Below are 17,983 nucleotides of genomic sequence, written 5' to 3' on the forward strand. Positions count from 1 at the left end.
GTTTGGAGGAACAAGAAGGATGAGTACAACCTCAAGAACACCATGCCAATCGTGAAGCATGGAGGTGGAAACATCATTCTTTGGGGATGCTTTTCTGCAAAGGGGACAGTACAACTGCACCGTACTGAGGGGAGGATGGATGGGGCCATGTATTGCGAGATCTTGGCCAACAACCTCCTTCCCTCAATAGGAGCCTTGAAGATGGGTCGTGGCTGGGTCTTCCAGCATGACAACGACCCAAAACACACAACCAGGGCAACTAAGAAGTGGCTCCGTAAGAAGCATCTCTAGGTCCTGGAGTGGCCTAGCCAGTCTCCAGACCTGAACCCAATAGAAAATGTTTGGAGGGAGCTGAAAATCTGTATTGCCCAGCAACAGCCCTGAAACCTGAAGGATCTGGAGAAGGTCTGTATGGAGGAGTTGTAGCTCTTGACCAGGTTTGCACAAATGCAGCAGGGATTTTGGCCCACTCCTCATACAGACCTTCTCCAGACTTCAGGTTTCAGGGCTGTTGCTGGGCAATACAGATTTTCAGCTCCCTCCAAACATTTTCTATTGGGTTCAGGTCTGGAGACTGCTAGGCCACTCCAGGACCTAGAGATGCTTCTTACGGAGCCACTTCTTAGTTGCCCTGGTTGTGTGTTTTGGGTCGTGTCATGCTGGAAGACCCAGCACGACCCATCTTCAAGGCTCCTATTGAGGGAAGGAGGTTGTGGCCAAGATCTCGCAATACATGGCCCCATTCCTCCCCTAGTACGGTGCAGTTGTACTGTCCCCTTTGCAGAAAAGCATCCCCAAAGAATGATGTTTCCACCTCCATGCTTCACGATTGGATGGTGTTCTTGAGGTTGTACTCATCCTTCTTGTTCCTCCAAACACAGCGAGTGGAGTTTAGACCAAAAAGCTCTATTTTTGTCTTATTAGACCACATGACCTTCTCCCATTCCTCCTCTGGATCACCCAGATGGACACTGGCAAACTCCAGATGGGCCTGGACATGCGCAGCAGGATTTTAATCCATTACGGTGTAGTGTGTTACTAATGGTTTTCTTTGAGACTGTGGTCCCAGCTCTCTTCAGGTCATTGGCCAGGTCCTGCAGTGTAGTTCTGGGCTGATTCCTCACCTTCCTTATGATCATTGATGCCCCACAAGGTGAGATCTTCCATGGAGCCCCAGACCGAAGGAGATTGACCGTCATCTTGAACTTCTTCCATTTTCTAATAATTGCGCCAACAGTTGTTGCCTTCTCACCAAGCGGCTTGCCTGTTGTCCTGTAGCCCATCCCAGACTTGGGCAGGTCTACCATTTTATCCCTGATGTCCTTACACAGCTCTCTGGTCTTGGCCATTGTGGAGAGGTTGGAGTCTGTTTGAGTGTGTGGACAGGTGTCTTTTATACAGGTAACGAGTTCAAAAAGGTGCAGTTAAAACAGGTAATGAGTGGAGAACAGGAGGGCTTCTTAATGAAACACTAACAGGTCTGTGAGGGCCCAAATTCTTACTGGTTGGTAGGTGATCAAATACTTATGTCATGCAATATCATACAAATTAATTATTTAAAATTCACACAATGTGATTTCCCAGATTTTTTTTTTAGATTCCGTCTCTCACAGTTGAAGTGTACCTATGATAAAAAATTACAGACCTCTACATGCTTTCTAAGTAGGAAAACCTGCAAAATCGGCAGTGTATCAAATACTGTTCTCCCCACTGTATATAAAAAACTGAACTCAATACCCTTTTTTTAAAGTATGTTCTCCATTTGTGATATTCTCTTAGACAATTCAATTCTCTTTTCCAGCATATTCCTCTGTGGTACGCCTGCATAAAGAGGAGATGGGAAATAAGTCCATAACAAACATAAAGCACAAAGAAAGGAAGTGACAAGGGAAACATAAAACCCATAGTAAGCGTTGTTGGAAGTGTAAACATAAAATTCGCGCGAGGATTTCCGTGACAAAAACAACACAAAGCCAAACTGCCGTTTGGGCACCACATAATGATTGAATCAATCTTCTGTCTTTACCTCTGCAGGACGTTGGACATCAAGTCCATACTCCTTCGAGAGGAGTTGCAAAGTGACAAACTGGATTTTCCCTTTCTCCACATCTGCAGGGTAGACAAACAACCTCAAAGTCACCCTCAGATGAAATGCACAGTTATTTTTTTCAAACTGGTGAATTAAATTTGCAATACATAAAGAAATAAATGAAATACTTAAAATATACAGAGCTCAGCCTCAACTTGGGCTCATGAAAAGCTTGAACAGTTTGTGTTTATTTTTGAGACGTGAATGAGATGTGTTATCAGTCAGTCACAAAACTGCTCTGGCATGTAAACAAACCAAGAAATATTCACCAAGTGCAAAGACAGTTTGAATCATGAAAAGCGAAATCTAGTTCCATACTGTATAGATCATTATTTTACAGATAATGGTGTGAGTCTGTAAGTGTAAGTTTAAATATATATACAACATAAACCGAGAGGATGAATAAAGACTGGTGACATCCTCATCATGAAATAGGCAATATGTGCTGAAATGTAGATCTGTCAATACAAAAAAATCGATTTACGAAGTGTCCTCCCCCACTATTTCTGACAATAGATTCTTGAACCAAATTCTCATGTCTTTACACATGCTCAAGCTTGATTAATGAATTCAAGTCACTTTAAATATTCTATGGATACCAAATGAAAGAGGAACTCTTACACTGCATATACCAGGCTCTCCATAGGGGTGTTGGGCGGATCTTGTCCCTCCAAAGCAGTTTTAGACCTTGAAATTCTTCCATTTGGGAGATACCAACTTCCCACTGAAAAGACAGGAAATTAACAGTAAAATAATATCAAGTGATTAGAAACACAATGCATTCTATGAAAAAATATGATGGCTTCACTTGTACAAGTACATAAATATCTTAGCCCTTAAAAATCACAGTGCTGTCCTTTGTGTTAGCAGCCCTGTGTATTTCACTGAGGGAGTGGTCTAAATTTGGCTCCTAATGCCAATACACAAGTTCTGGAACAACATGTCTAGGTAACAAATGACAAAAAAGTACCTTTTGAAATCAATTATGTCATACTGAGAGAAAGTCACTCTTTTCACTGGAACAGGAAAAAAAGCTATACACTACACTGAGAATGTGAGTGTACAAGATGTTAAAAAAGAGAAGAAAAAAAAGGTACAGGTACCTTTACCTACACTGGCAGTGTACTGAAAAAATAAGAGATAAAGCAAGCAAAAACAACAAGATGGAATCTGCCAAGTCAAGCTAAGTTAAAATTATAGTTACAAGTGTGATACAGAGATGAGGAGGCTAATGAACTGAGAGGAGACGCGTGCGCCAGAGAAATGTGAAACAGTCAAACAGGCAATAATAAAAAGTGAACTGAAACTTCCTCGAAGAATGCTGATGTGAAGTTTAACATCCGAGTGTAATTTACCAGTGCCCTATACCAGTTATATTCACCACATTTAAAAAAATGTCAAAATAAAACAATTAAAGTGAATGTTTCAATTAAAAAGGACAGAAGAGATTGACAGAGAGAATGAAAACATCTCTTACAAATGTTACAGAGTGACATAGATGTACATTGCTCTGTGATTGCATCCTGAAACTTGCTAACTAATTTTGGAATTGTAAATGTACATGTGCAGTGGAATGATAATAATAATAATTTATAGCTGACAAATTTTCTTAGCTGTTACCATACAATTTATTGTATTTGAATGCCATGTCATTATAGTGACAAACTATAACTAACTTTCCTCCCCAAATCCCATATTCACAATGCAAATTTACAATCAAAAGAAATCAATTATTTTAATTTGTTAACTAAATGGAACCATAAGTGATAGAGAATTCATTTTTATAAAGTCTTTTTTTCTTATTCTCTCTGTAGTAGTGTCTAAAGGAGTATACTTTCATGCATATTTTTATTATTATATGCACATTTCAAACTGAGTTTCTCTCGTTTTTCTTGCTTGACCGTCTTTATTTAGTAAGTAAAGTGTCCTGAACCTGACAATACGTGTCAATGATTTCTTCCTTGCAAAACAAAAGACTATTAAAACATAAATGTACGCAAATAAAAAAATAAAAAAAGATTTGTATGTTGAGGGGCGGCCTCGCTCACCCAGTACACACACTCTCACTCTTCTCTCTCTACTCACTCTCTCCTCCATTTCTGTCCTGCGGCTTTGAGTTTGTGAAAAGCGCTATATAAATTCATATTTTTTATATTTATATCCATTGTCACTATAATAAAAAGGAAAAGAACCCCAAAAATAATCCTTAAAAAAAAAAAAAACGTTTTGGATGTTGACCATTAAAAGCCCAGAAGTCTCCTCTGTCCTCAAGGTTCATTTAAGGGACTGGAAGATTGTCCATGATAGCGGGGGGGGACAGATTTCCAGGTCACAAAGAGGATGTGAGAAAGCATAAGTAGGTAATTAAAAGCACCTGTTTCCTCTTTCCATCCTCCATCTCCTGTTGCAGTCTGTGCTTCCTGTCCAGTCTTTTCCTGTTATTATAGGGGGAAACTTTGCAGATCCACTATGCTCTTGCTGAGAGTAAAGGCTCTCTGGGGTTCAGAATGTCTTAATTTCTCTGTTTGCAGAACAGAATGGTATGGTTTCCTGGTCTATAAATAGTCTTCTGTTGTATCCAAGTTAGTGCCATTTGCTAAGTCAGAGGGAATCCTCTGAGCAGCTGGCTCGGCACCCACGCTACAGTAAACAGAACCATGGGATACCCAGCATTTTCTTTATAACTCACCTATTAATTCTTTTTAACATCAACTGCATTAAACTTATTTGCTCCTTTTAGTTTGTATCATAACAATTACACTACATGACATAGTGTGAAGCCTATCAACATTCACTGTCGGTTTTGGTCTTTGTGGGATATTTTTTGTGCCTTTAATTCCAAGCAAAACTTCTCAAATTCAAACAAACACCACTAACTCAAGCAAATCAATTTCACTAAACAGGTAAAACTTGCAAACAAAACATTTGTGTAGTCATAAACATTGGTCATTTATTCGTTATATAATATGTTCTTGTGTTACAGTTCCCTCTGCTCTTTTGCTCTCTCCATCACATTTGCAGTTGCGCTATGGCAAGCACTTTAACATTTAAAAGCTAAGTTGACTATCCGGAATTACATTGTAGATATCAACAATGTCTTTCTGACTAGTTGTAATTGCATTTGGATGTTGGAATTTTCATTCAAGATATCTGTAATGTAATTGTGACTAGTCAAAACAACAGATAGAGATATCTGTAATTCAGTTTTGCGTAGTCAAAACTGAATTACAGATATCTGCAATGACGCCATTGAAAACGCCATTCGACTTAATCGAATAAACAATTGCAGATATCTGTAATTTGGTTTTGACTAGGCAGAATGAAAGTTAAAGATATCTCAAACATCATTATGACTAGTGCAAATAACTGTGCATGATGTTTGTCGATTTTAGATATCCATAAATACGTAATTTCCCCTCCCCGCCATAATCAAGAAGAAGTGGGTTCATTTCCTTATTTCTGAGAATGGAGAAGAAAGAAACAGTCATTGGGTTGGCTGTAATCGTAAAAAACACCAGAAAATGGCATGCAATTGAACTAGCCCTCACACAGGGGATTTGTGGAGAGAGAGAACGCCGTTCTATTGAAAACTGGCGAAATAGTCGTCTTGTTGTGGAAAGTAACGTTGAATCATCATTTCTTGCTGCCAGCTCCTGTCTTGCACAGGCTGCAGCATTAAAAAGATGACTGAAAACGCCTTCACCTCTGGCTGCTCCGACATGGTGCTAATCAGTGCTGATTACAAGTTAACAGTTAACAGGTGCTAGCTATGTGATGATTTGAAAACGTGCTCTGCGGGCCTGTGTGAGATGCCGGCCCAATTTGCAATTTACAGATATCTGCAACGTCATTTTGCCTAGTCCAAACTCATTCAAATTCAGATTATTCATAGATTGTAATTAACATTTGACTAGGCAGAATAAAAGTTACAGGTGCTCAAATTCAGACATCTCTAATAAAATGTATTTCAAGAAATCTATACCTAATAATAGATATTCTACTATTGAATTATGAATATCCCTAACTCCAGTTGGAGATATATACTACGCCATTTTGCCTAGTTAAAACTTAATATGAGATATCTGAAAAAGAACATATAGACATCTTGAATTGAGTATAAATGGAGTTATGACTAGTCAGAATCAAACTGTAGATACAGTATCTCAAACTGGATACAGATATCTACAATTCAGTGCAAATATCCGTAATTCAGATAGTGATCTGAGAAGGTCTGTATGGGGAGTGGGCCAAAATCCCGCTGCAGTGTGTGCAAACTGGTCAAGAAACAGGAAACGTACGGTATGATCTCTGTAATTACAAGGTTTCTGTACCAAATATAAAGTTCTCCTTTTGTGATGTATCAAATCATTATGTCATGCAATAAAACGCAAATAATTATTTTAAAATCATCAACGTAATTTTTATTGGTTTTAGATTCCGTCTCTCACAGTTGAAGTGTACCTATGATAAAAATCACAGACCTACATGCTTTGTAAGTAGAAAACCTGCAAAATCAGAAGTGTATCAAATACTTGTTCTCCCCACTGTATGTACCAATCATATTTTACTGAGATACTCAATTAACACTTAAAATAACCTTTTGTGTACTTGTAGTTCTAAGTCCATTGTAAGTTATATATCCTATTACAGTATACTGCCCTGTAATTTAATTTGTGTTACACGTTTAAACCTAATTTTTTTTAAATGCATTTAATATGTTAAACCAATTTTGTACATTCACCCTTGTCTGTTGTTTTTTTATATAATACAGGAAATAAGGTTGAGACTATTATAATGCTTTATTTTAGTCTGATATAAAACTTCACATATACGTATAATGGATATTGAACGTATTTTGCTGGAGAACCAGTGGTAGAAGAAGCTGGAACCAGTGTCAGTCATATTTGCAGTACAACACAGGTCAGGATCAGTCATCATTAGACAATACACAAACATACTGAGTAATTGGGTTATGTATATATTTCACATTTTCAGTTTCTACTAAGACAAGCTGTATTCCTCTGCGGACTTGTGTCTGCAACAACACTCTGAGGATGGTGAGGAATATCACACAACTCGTAGACGCCTGGGATCATCTCGTCTCCTGAGCTCACGGGTGGCTCGCGCTCCAGTCTGGACGACGGCCTTTTCCTCAGGACAGCTCTTTGACTTCCTTGACTTCTTATTTTAAAGCTTGAAGTACCTATTAGATGTAAGTGTTTAATTTAGCTCAAAAATAAATAAAAAATGTATAAGCATTTGCACACCAGGAACATTTGTTTACCTTTCATAACACTACGGAATACTTTTTTGGAATATCATTGATCAACTTTATAGATCCCTACCTCTATGTGACTATGTTGAAGTACAATATGGCTTCATGTTAATATATGCACATCACATCAAACAAGAAGGATTACTATGCAAAGCATTTGTCAAGGTCCTGGTGTAAGTTAAAGTACAAGTTTGGACAGTAGTAACAATGTGCATTCATTCTAAATATTGATGAATTTAAAGCGTTAAAATAACAAAAATAGTCAGTTATCTGCCATCTTGCAGCAGTGTGTACAGAGGAACATTATCTAATGCATGTTTCAATCTCTAGATAGAATATATTATATTCACAGCTTCTAAATTATGCGACTTAACCAATACCCTTGCTGGATGATAATTTGTCATAGTAGACATTAGTCACGTTACTGACAAGTCAGCTAACATTAACTTAACTAGCTAGGTAGTAACTTACTCAACGAAACAACAAATTCTAGAAAAGTCCTTAAAACGTAGATCACAGAAAAAGATCAATACTACACTTTATTAACCTTGTAGGAATCCGCGTGTAGAGTGGTTTGTGTCCTCTAACGTGTCTAACGTTGATGCACCGAAACGCCAGAGCGGGGAGGCGGGCACTAAGCGTCACCTAAACGTACCCCAAACTATTAGCCAATGGGGACGCAGCCCTGTTAGACCCGCCTGCGAGAGCTTTGTGCCAGAATTGCAAACAAAGAGTTTTGGAAGCACAAACGAGAAAGCGGGAACGCAACTGCAATGTGATGAAGAGAGCAAAAGACTGACATTGAGAAAGATCAGACAGAAGTGTAAACAAAAGACATATTATCAAACGAATAAAATACCAATAGTTTACGACTACACAAATGTTTTGTTTGCGAGTTTTACCTTGAGGTGTAATTCTTTGCTTAAGGTAGTGATGTTTGTTTGTACTTGAAAGTTTTGCTTGGAATTAAAGGCACAAACATAATCCCATATATTTCAGAACACTGGGCGCATTATGATATGAACTATTTTTAAAAGTGACATCACTCTTGTTTTACACAATTATAGACTCATACTTTTTTAATGCTGTTTGTCAGATTAAAGTAATATCTTTGAGGACATTGATTTGGGCCTGTCTCTTCAGATATCTTTTCAGTATTTGTAACATTTTAGCGACTTTGGACCAACACCAATGAAGGTTACAGTTGTTCCGATTCCTTATTAAAATCATTCTACTCTAAGTTAGAACAAAGATAATCTTTTTAAGAGCTTTGGAGATGGGATCGGAGTTTCTCAACCCTGTCCTCGACGCTCATAATGTTCTATAGGTGCCATAATACATTGGTATTCATAATATGATAATGTCATATCAGTCAGTCACAGTGCCATTTACTGCAGATTTCTTTCAGTTTGATGGCAATACATTTGTACTCTATGGAGTAGAATTTTTGAGGTGCAGCACTTTTTTTTCATAGCCTGTGTATTACTGTGAGGTATTGGTACTTGGGTTTGAGTGAAGATCTCAGTACTTCCTTTACCACAATCAGGTGGTCAATCGGAACAGTTAGGCCTACGAAGAGGAGACTCGTGACTGCAATTTCCAGATTGTCCCTTTTCTGACTGATTCCAGCACTGACGAGAGCTTAACATGAACTTGGTGAGAGCTACAGTGTAATGAATACATGGTGCTCAGATGTGTTATAACATACTGTACGCAAGAGTCATGCACTCAAAGAGTTTGGTCAGGACGCGTCTATGGAGAGGTCGACATGCTCGCCTTGCCAAATGATAGGTTGACAGGTCTGCTGTTGACAGTATCGAAGTCGTAGCCTTTCTTCGGAGGGTGCTCGCAATGGGGCGGAGGACACCATAAAGTGTCCGCTGTGGATGATCTGAGACTCCAGACCCGTCTGGCTCCGTAGCCCCAGGTGAGTTTCCTCCACGTCCGAGTCGTCATCCTGCTCCTGCTTTATGCTCGCCGATGGTTGACGGTAAGTCTGACTTAAATACATCTCTCCAGTAGCCATGTCGGTAACTCACAAGACAAATAGCTAACGTTAGCTAGCAAGCTAGGACATACAACTGTATTTTTCATAAGGCTGGAGGACGCGGTTAAGGCTGATCTTAGTTAAAGTTCTTTAAACTCGTCCTGTAAGGTTGAGCTCTCTGTTCACTCATTTTTAAAGCTCGAGTTAACTTGTTGTTGTCTTGCTAAATAGTGACGTAGCTGGAATCGCAGCCACCAGCTGACAAAAAACTGCTTGCAGGCGTCGCTGTCCGGAGCCGGAAGTTCCTGTGTTGAAACGTTTGTGATTGGTCGGATTCAGAGCCCCACCCACCGCAGAACTCAAAAAACCTGAAGCTGTCGTACACAGTCCTGCTTGTTTTATCTGGGTTTCAAAAACTACAGTAACGATTACTGTATAAGTGTTATTTGCCACCGTGTTAAATAAATATGTTTTTAACTTCTGAATAGAAAGAAAAATGAATGGAGTCTCCAATATTTGAAAGTTTTCTTTCAGGGTTTCAATTACTCTTCTAATATATTGAGGGAGAAAAAAATGAATAAAGCAATTGATGTTCTTTATCTTTTTTTTCATAAGTAATGAAATGGTATTATGGTGAGAGAAATATTGCAATCCTTTACAACAAAGTACAACAAAGTAGCCTGTTAACATCAAAATGTACCTTAACAACATTTCCTCAAATGGAAAATACTGTTCAATTTAAACCTTTTTACAAAACACATTTATTATGTGGTATGTGACAAAGCTGACTAATGATCTAACTTATATTGATATATATTCATCATTTTTGAATTAAAGCAAATTCCAGCATTCTGCTAGGGCATGTTATGGAAAGAAACAAGGGCTTGTCATCACACACAACTTCTCTTAGACTAACAGACAGTTCCTTGCTTTCACTATGGGGGGAAGACCTGTCACTCTACTCTGCTGAGGATGGGAAGCCCAGGATGTGACTTGTAATGTCTTTTAGATATCTCATCTGGGATCGCACACTTGAGGGAAATGTGTCACCTGCACACACCCCACGCACAAAAACACAAACACACACAGATGTTTTTCAGTGTTATGTGAAGTGTTAGGTTATGGTTTGTGAGTGAGTTTTTTTTCTTTTACGTCAGATTTATCAGTGTATGCTCAGAGCATTCCCCCTCTCTTCCTTCTGCTTCTCTTTTCCTCTTCATTGAGGCCTAACAGCGAAGTGAAACACTCTGCCACTTCTTCCCTTCATATGTTCTCCTGTCAAAGGTAATGTAAAAATGATGCACATGTTGGACTTTGTGTCATGATGACAATAACTTCTCAGTTATTTGACAGTATATCACTGACAGATACAATCATTTCTGAATGAATAGCCTGCAGCGAACCTCGAACCTGTAGAAGATCTAGCAGTTCATTGTCTCTGCAGAAAAGGCTGTCCTGTATTATCACAGTCACCAAGGATGTGAAAAGCTTGAACAAGTTCATTGCTAGAGATGCCGAATGCTGGCGGGGGTGACATACAGCTTGATAAACTCCTCAGGTCAATGTCGGTCACATAGTTTCCTGTTTGCATACTTGCTGAACTTGACCTCATTATGCATATCTCTATCTGGTAAAATATAATAAAAAAATTGTGTAACGTTTTACTGTATGATATTTTCTATGGAAAAATGTGCTTGATTACACACATTGTACCTCTTGCTCAGTAGGAAGTAGGCCAAAGCTCTCATTAGAGGGAACCTCTGACAGGGGGATTTTGGTAGACAATTGTCGTTTCTCCATGAGTCAGTGCCTTGATGACGGATTTGGCAGTAATAGAAAAAGTCCTCCATCTCCTTAAAACAGAAAAGCTCCAAAACTGAGAAGCTATATCTATCTCAAAGCCTTGTACAATCAAATGTATGTGTGAATATGAGCAATGCTGTACAATAGCAAGTAGACATCATAGTGTTAGATTTCACCAGTCACCCACCCAAATTCCTGTGACAGTGAAGGAAAGACTGCCGTAATGGTAGGCAAAGTAACATAACTAAAAACGTAATGTTCAAAGCTGAACATTTCATCTTCACCATCAAACAAAGAGATGAAAGGGAAAAAAAAAAGTATAAAAGAAGATTCAGTTATTCCACATAAGGTACTTAACCAACACAAAGGCTCAATAAAACTCACAGTTTAGAGAAATTATGTTCCCACCACCTTGAAATACTAAACACACAGAACAAATATTCCTGAAAAATGACTAAACCAAGAAACAAAATTCTTAAAGCAACATACAAAATAACATGCAAAATACAAGACGCATGCTTCTCTTTTAAATTAATGGAATAATCTGTGGCTAGGTGAGAAACAAGGGAAACTTTGAACTGACCCGTAGAACTTTCATCTCTGCCTCCCTCTAAAGAATCGTAAAGGGCACAAGGTCCTCGCCTCCGAAGGCAGCTGCTGCCTCCAATGCACTGCACTCACAAACAGAGAGAGATTAACTCCAGAAAACATGGTCACAAACTAATGCATTCTTCTTGGTCCGCAAGTTGGTACTATTTAACCTTACTTTAGGTTTATCTCCACGACAGGACAGTGCAATCAGACCCTCCTGCAGTGAAAACAATAGGCCATCGTACGAGCAAGCAAAAGTGGACACCCCCCGTCGGATGGCAGATCAGAGCGTTGGACTTGTAGGGTTCCCATCCAGAGGCAAAATCTGGAGACCCACCTGGAAATAAAACTCTTAGTTGTTATATCAATAATGTGAATCACCTGTCTGTTTACCAAAAAACTTTTCTTCAATAGATCTACCACTATTCTTAATCCAATTTGCCAACGTTACTTACAACTCCAAGATGATCATGCAATCAGAAAAACTCAAGTGCGTGGGGTGTGTGTTATGTTAATAAAAGACATTTTCTTAGGGTAATAAATTACTGGACACACTTTTACACACCTGAGCAACACTCCATGCAGACTGATTGTGACTAAATAAATTACTTATTTGAGACAGAGCTCTTTTTATTTTATGAAGCAAGTTGCCACAAAGAAAATAAAGCTTTAATAAAATACTACACACCCTAATTCAGCACTGACCTTGTCCTCTGTAATGTACACTAGGTAGTGAGTTGCTTTCGGTTCTCTTGATATGGGAAGACCATTATTTCTTAATGGGAGCACGTATGTTGGGCCACGGACAGTCTTTCTGTTTTTTTAAAACACATGAAATCATGTTTTTGAGTATTCATGGTGACAACCGTCAGAGAAATACATTTCACAAATAATCTGATCTTGTTAAAGTATTTTACAGACCTGCACATCTTGGTAGTGCTGTTAAAAAGCTTCAGCTTGAATTGGTCTGAGGCAACGAAAGAACTGCTCTGCCGTGAGAGGAGGATACCAAGTCATGCCCATTGGCATAGCACTTTGCTCAATGCGCTCTGAGCTTAGGATGAGAAGCTTTCACGTCCATGTTTTCCAGATCATACTCCACCTTATTCACAGAGAGAGTGTGTGGCATAAAACACACAGTATCCAAAACACCAAAACTAGTTCACAGTCCTACAACATTTACAAACACGGACTAACCAATGTGGTCATTTCCACGAGAGGAGCAGTCTGGTTGGGGCTGTCCAGGTGAACCCCAAAAATAAGGTCTTGATGGGACTTGTAGTGGGGAGCGGTATCTGCCCATATATGCAACCAAGAGGCAGAGCGCCTTCATTAGTCTGCAAGCGGAATACCGTCACTGCTTTTCCGGCGCATCCTAAGCGTGAGCAAGGAAATTAAAACGTACATGGCAACACTTGGAAATGGAACCATGGAAATAGGTACAGTATATATATTGCAATACAATTATATCATAGCCACAAACCTATTTCATTTCATAATGATAGCTTTAAAAAAAAAGGCCAACCATGACTCCACAAACTCCAGTCCAGAACACGTGTTGCCAATAAACTAAGATCAAACGTATTCACTTGATATTCAAAAATAACTGCTTACGCAGTGGCAAGATATTTGAGGCTCGGTAGAGTAGTGATGTGATGGTGCTGTTGTTTGTGTAACAGGAAGCAATTCTGGATCACTTTGTAAAGTATCGGAATTCGTATGTGAACAGCTCCACTGCCAAAGCCAACTGCCAGGTATAATCCTATTCAAAGACAACAAGGCAGCTCTTACATTGCAAAATGTCATGACAAATCATGTAGTAGTTGGGTAAGTCTGGTCATATGCAACATGTGTTTGTTGCAATGACAGTCAGCATGCAGTTGGCTCACCTTGAGGGTCAAAAGTGACACACTGAATCAGCTTCTCTGTTTCGAAGACCGCTGAGATCATTCACTTTGTTGTTATAGTCCCCATTTTTAAAAAACCCCTTTATCGCCCCTGGCCACAAACTGGCGTTTGGGTTGGCAGGCCACTGCATGTATAGCCTCACAATCCTCATGTAGCAGGATCTGAGGGGATGCCTTTTACGTTGCATTCACATGTACCACTGTGGATCTGACTGGGGACACAACAAAGTTCCTGGAGAAAAAGAGAGGTCATTTGGATATAAAGCACATAACAGTTTAGACTAAAGACATAATAGATGGTACTTTTTCTACTGATGATGAAGGGTTTTGCTTAGAGAGGTGCAGTCCTCCAGGTATCTCTCGGTACACTCTTGGGAAAAGGAAATGGAAACAATAGCATCCAGGTTTATCACAGGACAAAGGAGTGAGAAGCAGGAATTTTATCATAAAACTTGATGTGGCCCAGAGTTCACCAGTCAAGATGCAGCTGTGATGTTCAACGACACAGAAAACAAAGAGAGATTAAGAGAAATGAGTACATGACGCTGTTATAAAACAATACGAGTCTTTTTGTGTTCTCTCTGTGTCTCTCTCTCTGGTACCTGTCAGTAATGTGAGAGCAGTGATCGGATCGTTCGAAGGATAAGAGCTTGATTCTGTCGCTGGGGTGATTGTGTTGCAGCTAAGACCTTCCACATAGCCCCCACACCACCAAGACTGCCTGCTGCTTTGCTGTAGGATCTCAGGCTTGTCTCCAGTGAAAACCAGACTGCTCAATGACCCTTCAGCCATTGTTGACAGTTTTAGAGTCCAGAGGAGACTGAATCAAAACAGACACATCAGAAACGGCAATGTAAACATTATAATATATTTATCAAAACACCATTTGCTTAAATAACAGAAACATTTCTGACAATTCCATACCCACAAAATGTTGATTAATTAATTTACATTCTTAATCTAAGGGCACGAGTATCGACTTCCATTGCGCGCTTTAAAAGATCAAGTGATTTGCTATAAACTAACATAGCCTTTGAATTCTAATTAAATCAAGGGGACCAGCAGACTTACCGTCCGCTGTAATAACTAATACCTGGCTTTGAACTGTTGCTGAGCGGCTGGAGTGCTATCATTGGATTAAAAATATGTAATATCTGAAACAATCCAAATGGACACAGTTTAGACCTGCATAAATGCCATATCTATAAAGTTAGGTGACATTAAAATGCTGAAGAAAACAAAAAGGACTACTTGAAATCCTGTTCTGGTGAGTTCAGAACCACAAAAGGTTTATCTGTATATTGTCCAATCCCAAATGCATACACGTTGGAATCGATTTGTTGAATGGTTATGATTGTAATAGAAGGAAATTTTTTATATTGTCAAAAGTATGAGATAGTGGATCATCTAGCTGTTTTGTGGTTTGGAACCTGGTGTTGGTAAGGTTTTTAGCTAGGAACAGCGATGACCTTTGATCAAATGTTAAAGTTATTTCTTTAATTAAAAAAGGACTTTAAACCCTATCTAAAAAAAAGGACGGTTTAAAGATCCTAAATTTAGGATTCATATCCTACACCGTTAGTCATGTATCGGTCAAGAGAGACTTTTTGGGAGCTGTTACATTTAAATGACAGAAAGTCATAAAACCCCAGTCCGAATGCTTGGCTGGTGTCAACAGTCATCGACGCTTCACTTGAGAGAAAAAAAAAGTAAGTCACTAAATTCAAAAGACTGAGGTTATACTATACATCATGAGTGAAGACCAGAAGGGTAGTATAGCGTTAAACCACGGTTTCAGTTTCAGTTTTTTTCATTATGTCTGTATTGATAAGTAAAATGAGTAAACACTGTTTAACTTAAATAGCCATACACTCACTTGAACTTCCTCCGCCCCGAGGGTATACCAGGGGTTGGTGTGCACTTGAAAACAAAAGATTGCCATGGACAAATGACACCACCGTCAATTGGTGGCAATACAAACAATGTGTGCACAGGAATGCTGCATATTAGTTCATTCTAGTGTGGATACCGATCAAGATCAAAGGTTACTAATAATAGTATGAAAAAAGGCTCTTAAAATGTGGAGATGAAGAGCTACCCAGAAGTGTAGGAAGTCCCAGTCAGCAGTGCTCGACCCCGTTGCGTCGGCTCCTCTCGGTGAGCGTCTCACTAGACCGGATCAAGCGCAGACTAAAGGTGCGTAAACTTAACAGATACTATTTGCATGAGTCAAAAAGGTGCCCTATGTATTTATCAAGTATATCTATACGTACATCACGTCATACCACATGACCTAATCTAAAGGATGCCATCGACAAGTTTTTTCATTTCAATTACAATATGTCCTACAAGAGAATGGTAGCCGACTTGGAGATTTTGTCTGAGAGTATGTGCGTGCTGGGCAGTTTGAAGGTGTGATTGTAAATGACCCCAACATGAGATCCAGCGTAGAGGACCACCAGTGATGTGTTCTTGGAAGAAGGGGAGAGCAAGGATCCTCCCAAATACCCATGCTAGTGGACCTAAATGAAGAGCAAAAGTATTGCATGTTCTTATGAGCCCGTGGAAGTTCTAGATGACTATTTGTTGAAGGAAATGTATGTGAGGATCAACTACTACAATAGTACTAATTTTTTACAATGCCGAACACATTCGACATACATACAAGCGCAGTGTCCTAGTAGATTATGTTCTTGAGGAGAAAGTGTTCGACTTAGTTGCGTTAATTTTTACTATGGTGCTAGCTGCTAGTAAAGATGAGCGCCCGAGTCAATGCCGGAGTATGATGTACAGCTCTCCGTTCTTATCTCTAGCCTGAGGATTACTTAGGAAGGTCTGCACTCCTTGTGCGTTCAACCACTTCGACATAATCGCGCCAAACACTTCATACTAATCATACGATTAATCTTTCTTTTGATAATTCATGAGAGCGTTCCCCCTGGTTCTGTCGGTCTCTTGCTAACACGTCCTATGCTAACGCTAGCCGATGGTACGGACTGAGTAGGCTACGAAACGTACGCTAATTCGAAATTAATATGACAAGATTCCACGAAACACGAAACCCGTAAACCGCTTTTGTACAAGTTGGCCCTCGAATTCCAATGCTCGAAAGAAAAAGAAACAAACCTTTCTATGTTAGGTTGGAACTGGCGCTAGTTGCTTTGCACAACCCACACATCACCTGAGCTAGCTACGCTAGGTAAGCTCGTCCTGCGCAAAGCGTCCACGTTGCCTAGTAAACGTCTGAGAGTCGTGGGAAGACGCCGTGGACGCGCTTTTAAAACCGATAATTTTACGTTCAAGGACGCCTTTTCAGAAAACTTTCAGAAGACGATTAAATTATTGATAAAAAAATTGGACTCTGGGTTTGCCAAAGACAAACTTGCAAAAACAGTTAAAGATTCCCATTCAGCTAATGCATGTGTACGTTAGGTTTAGTTTCACGACAGTGTTTACAAATAGCAAACGGAACACTGTTGTTTGTTAATTTGATCATTTCAGATTGTTTGGAATTTACGAAGTCGAAATTAAGTACGTATGTGGAGTAGCCCAGTTAAGGAACTGACAGGGTTGTAGAAACAATAAGAATTTAAGATCAGCAGCACAGTCTAACAAGATGTTTGTTCAGACAGAATGCAAAGCCAAGTTCATGAGGCTGAGATTGTGATTTTGGTTTAGTGTTAGTTATCGGTATTTCAATCTCTACATAATGTTGTGTGTAGCTATGTTCATGCAGAACACCTTTCGTCTGAGTCATTTAAAACCTCAAATTCCAAGTACCAGACATTTTGGAATATAGTGTTTTTAGTAACGTGTGTGTCAACTAGTCTTTAGGTTTGATGTGTAATGATTCTATGGCAAGATTATCCTTGGGTTGATATAAAATTTATTACAGATAACATTAACAGGTTATCACTAATATCTAATTATTATATAGCTAGCATTAAATAAATCCAAATAACCAAGTGTGTGGAAGTTGTCTAACAACTGTGAACTCTAAACAATAAAATGTGATTCATCATTCAGATTCGTCACTGTATTTTGAAAAATATTTACCGGAAAAGCTAGCTGCTTCATGTAAGCAGTGACCCTACGCGGAGCGAATGCAGTGCTTAGAAGAGCAATGGCGGCAGTCAAGAGGATACCAAGGTTGTGTTAGGGGACGGGGAATGAGTAGAAAACAAGGTCAAGTTATTAGGCTATTTAGTGATTGTGTTTACTATTAAAGTAGGCTATTTTGTTGAGTAGCAATAAGAAAGGTATAAGGAAACTCCCCTGTTCCAACGATTTTACGCCCATAGAAAACAGATAACGGTACGCTACATTAAACA

At 39.2% G+C, this 17,983-nt stretch overlaps 1 protein-coding gene and 1 long non-coding RNA gene across 4 annotated transcripts in view; one reads left to right on the plus strand and one right to left on the minus strand.

Annotated features, from left to right (window-relative positions):
* The window catches only part of LOC116689462 (uncharacterized), a 13,694-nt gene extending 12,070 nt beyond the window's left edge, over nucleotides 1-1,624 (minus strand). The window contains exon 1 of the long non-coding RNA XR_004331994.1: nucleotides 1,151-1,624. This is a non-coding gene — a long non-coding RNA (uncharacterized LOC116689462). The remainder of the gene's footprint in view (nucleotides 1-1,150) is intronic.
* mlxip (MLX interacting protein) overlaps nucleotides 1-17,983 on the plus strand; it is a 36,564-nt gene that overhangs the window by 9,007 nt on the left and 9,574 nt on the right. The gene's annotated exons all lie outside the window — the stretch shown is intronic.

This window comes from Etheostoma spectabile, chromosome 5 (genome assembly GCF_008692095.1).
Source record: "Etheostoma spectabile isolate EspeVRDwgs_2016 chromosome 5, UIUC_Espe_1.0, whole genome shotgun sequence".
NCBI lineage: Eukaryota > Metazoa > Chordata > Actinopteri > Perciformes > Percidae > Etheostoma > Etheostoma spectabile.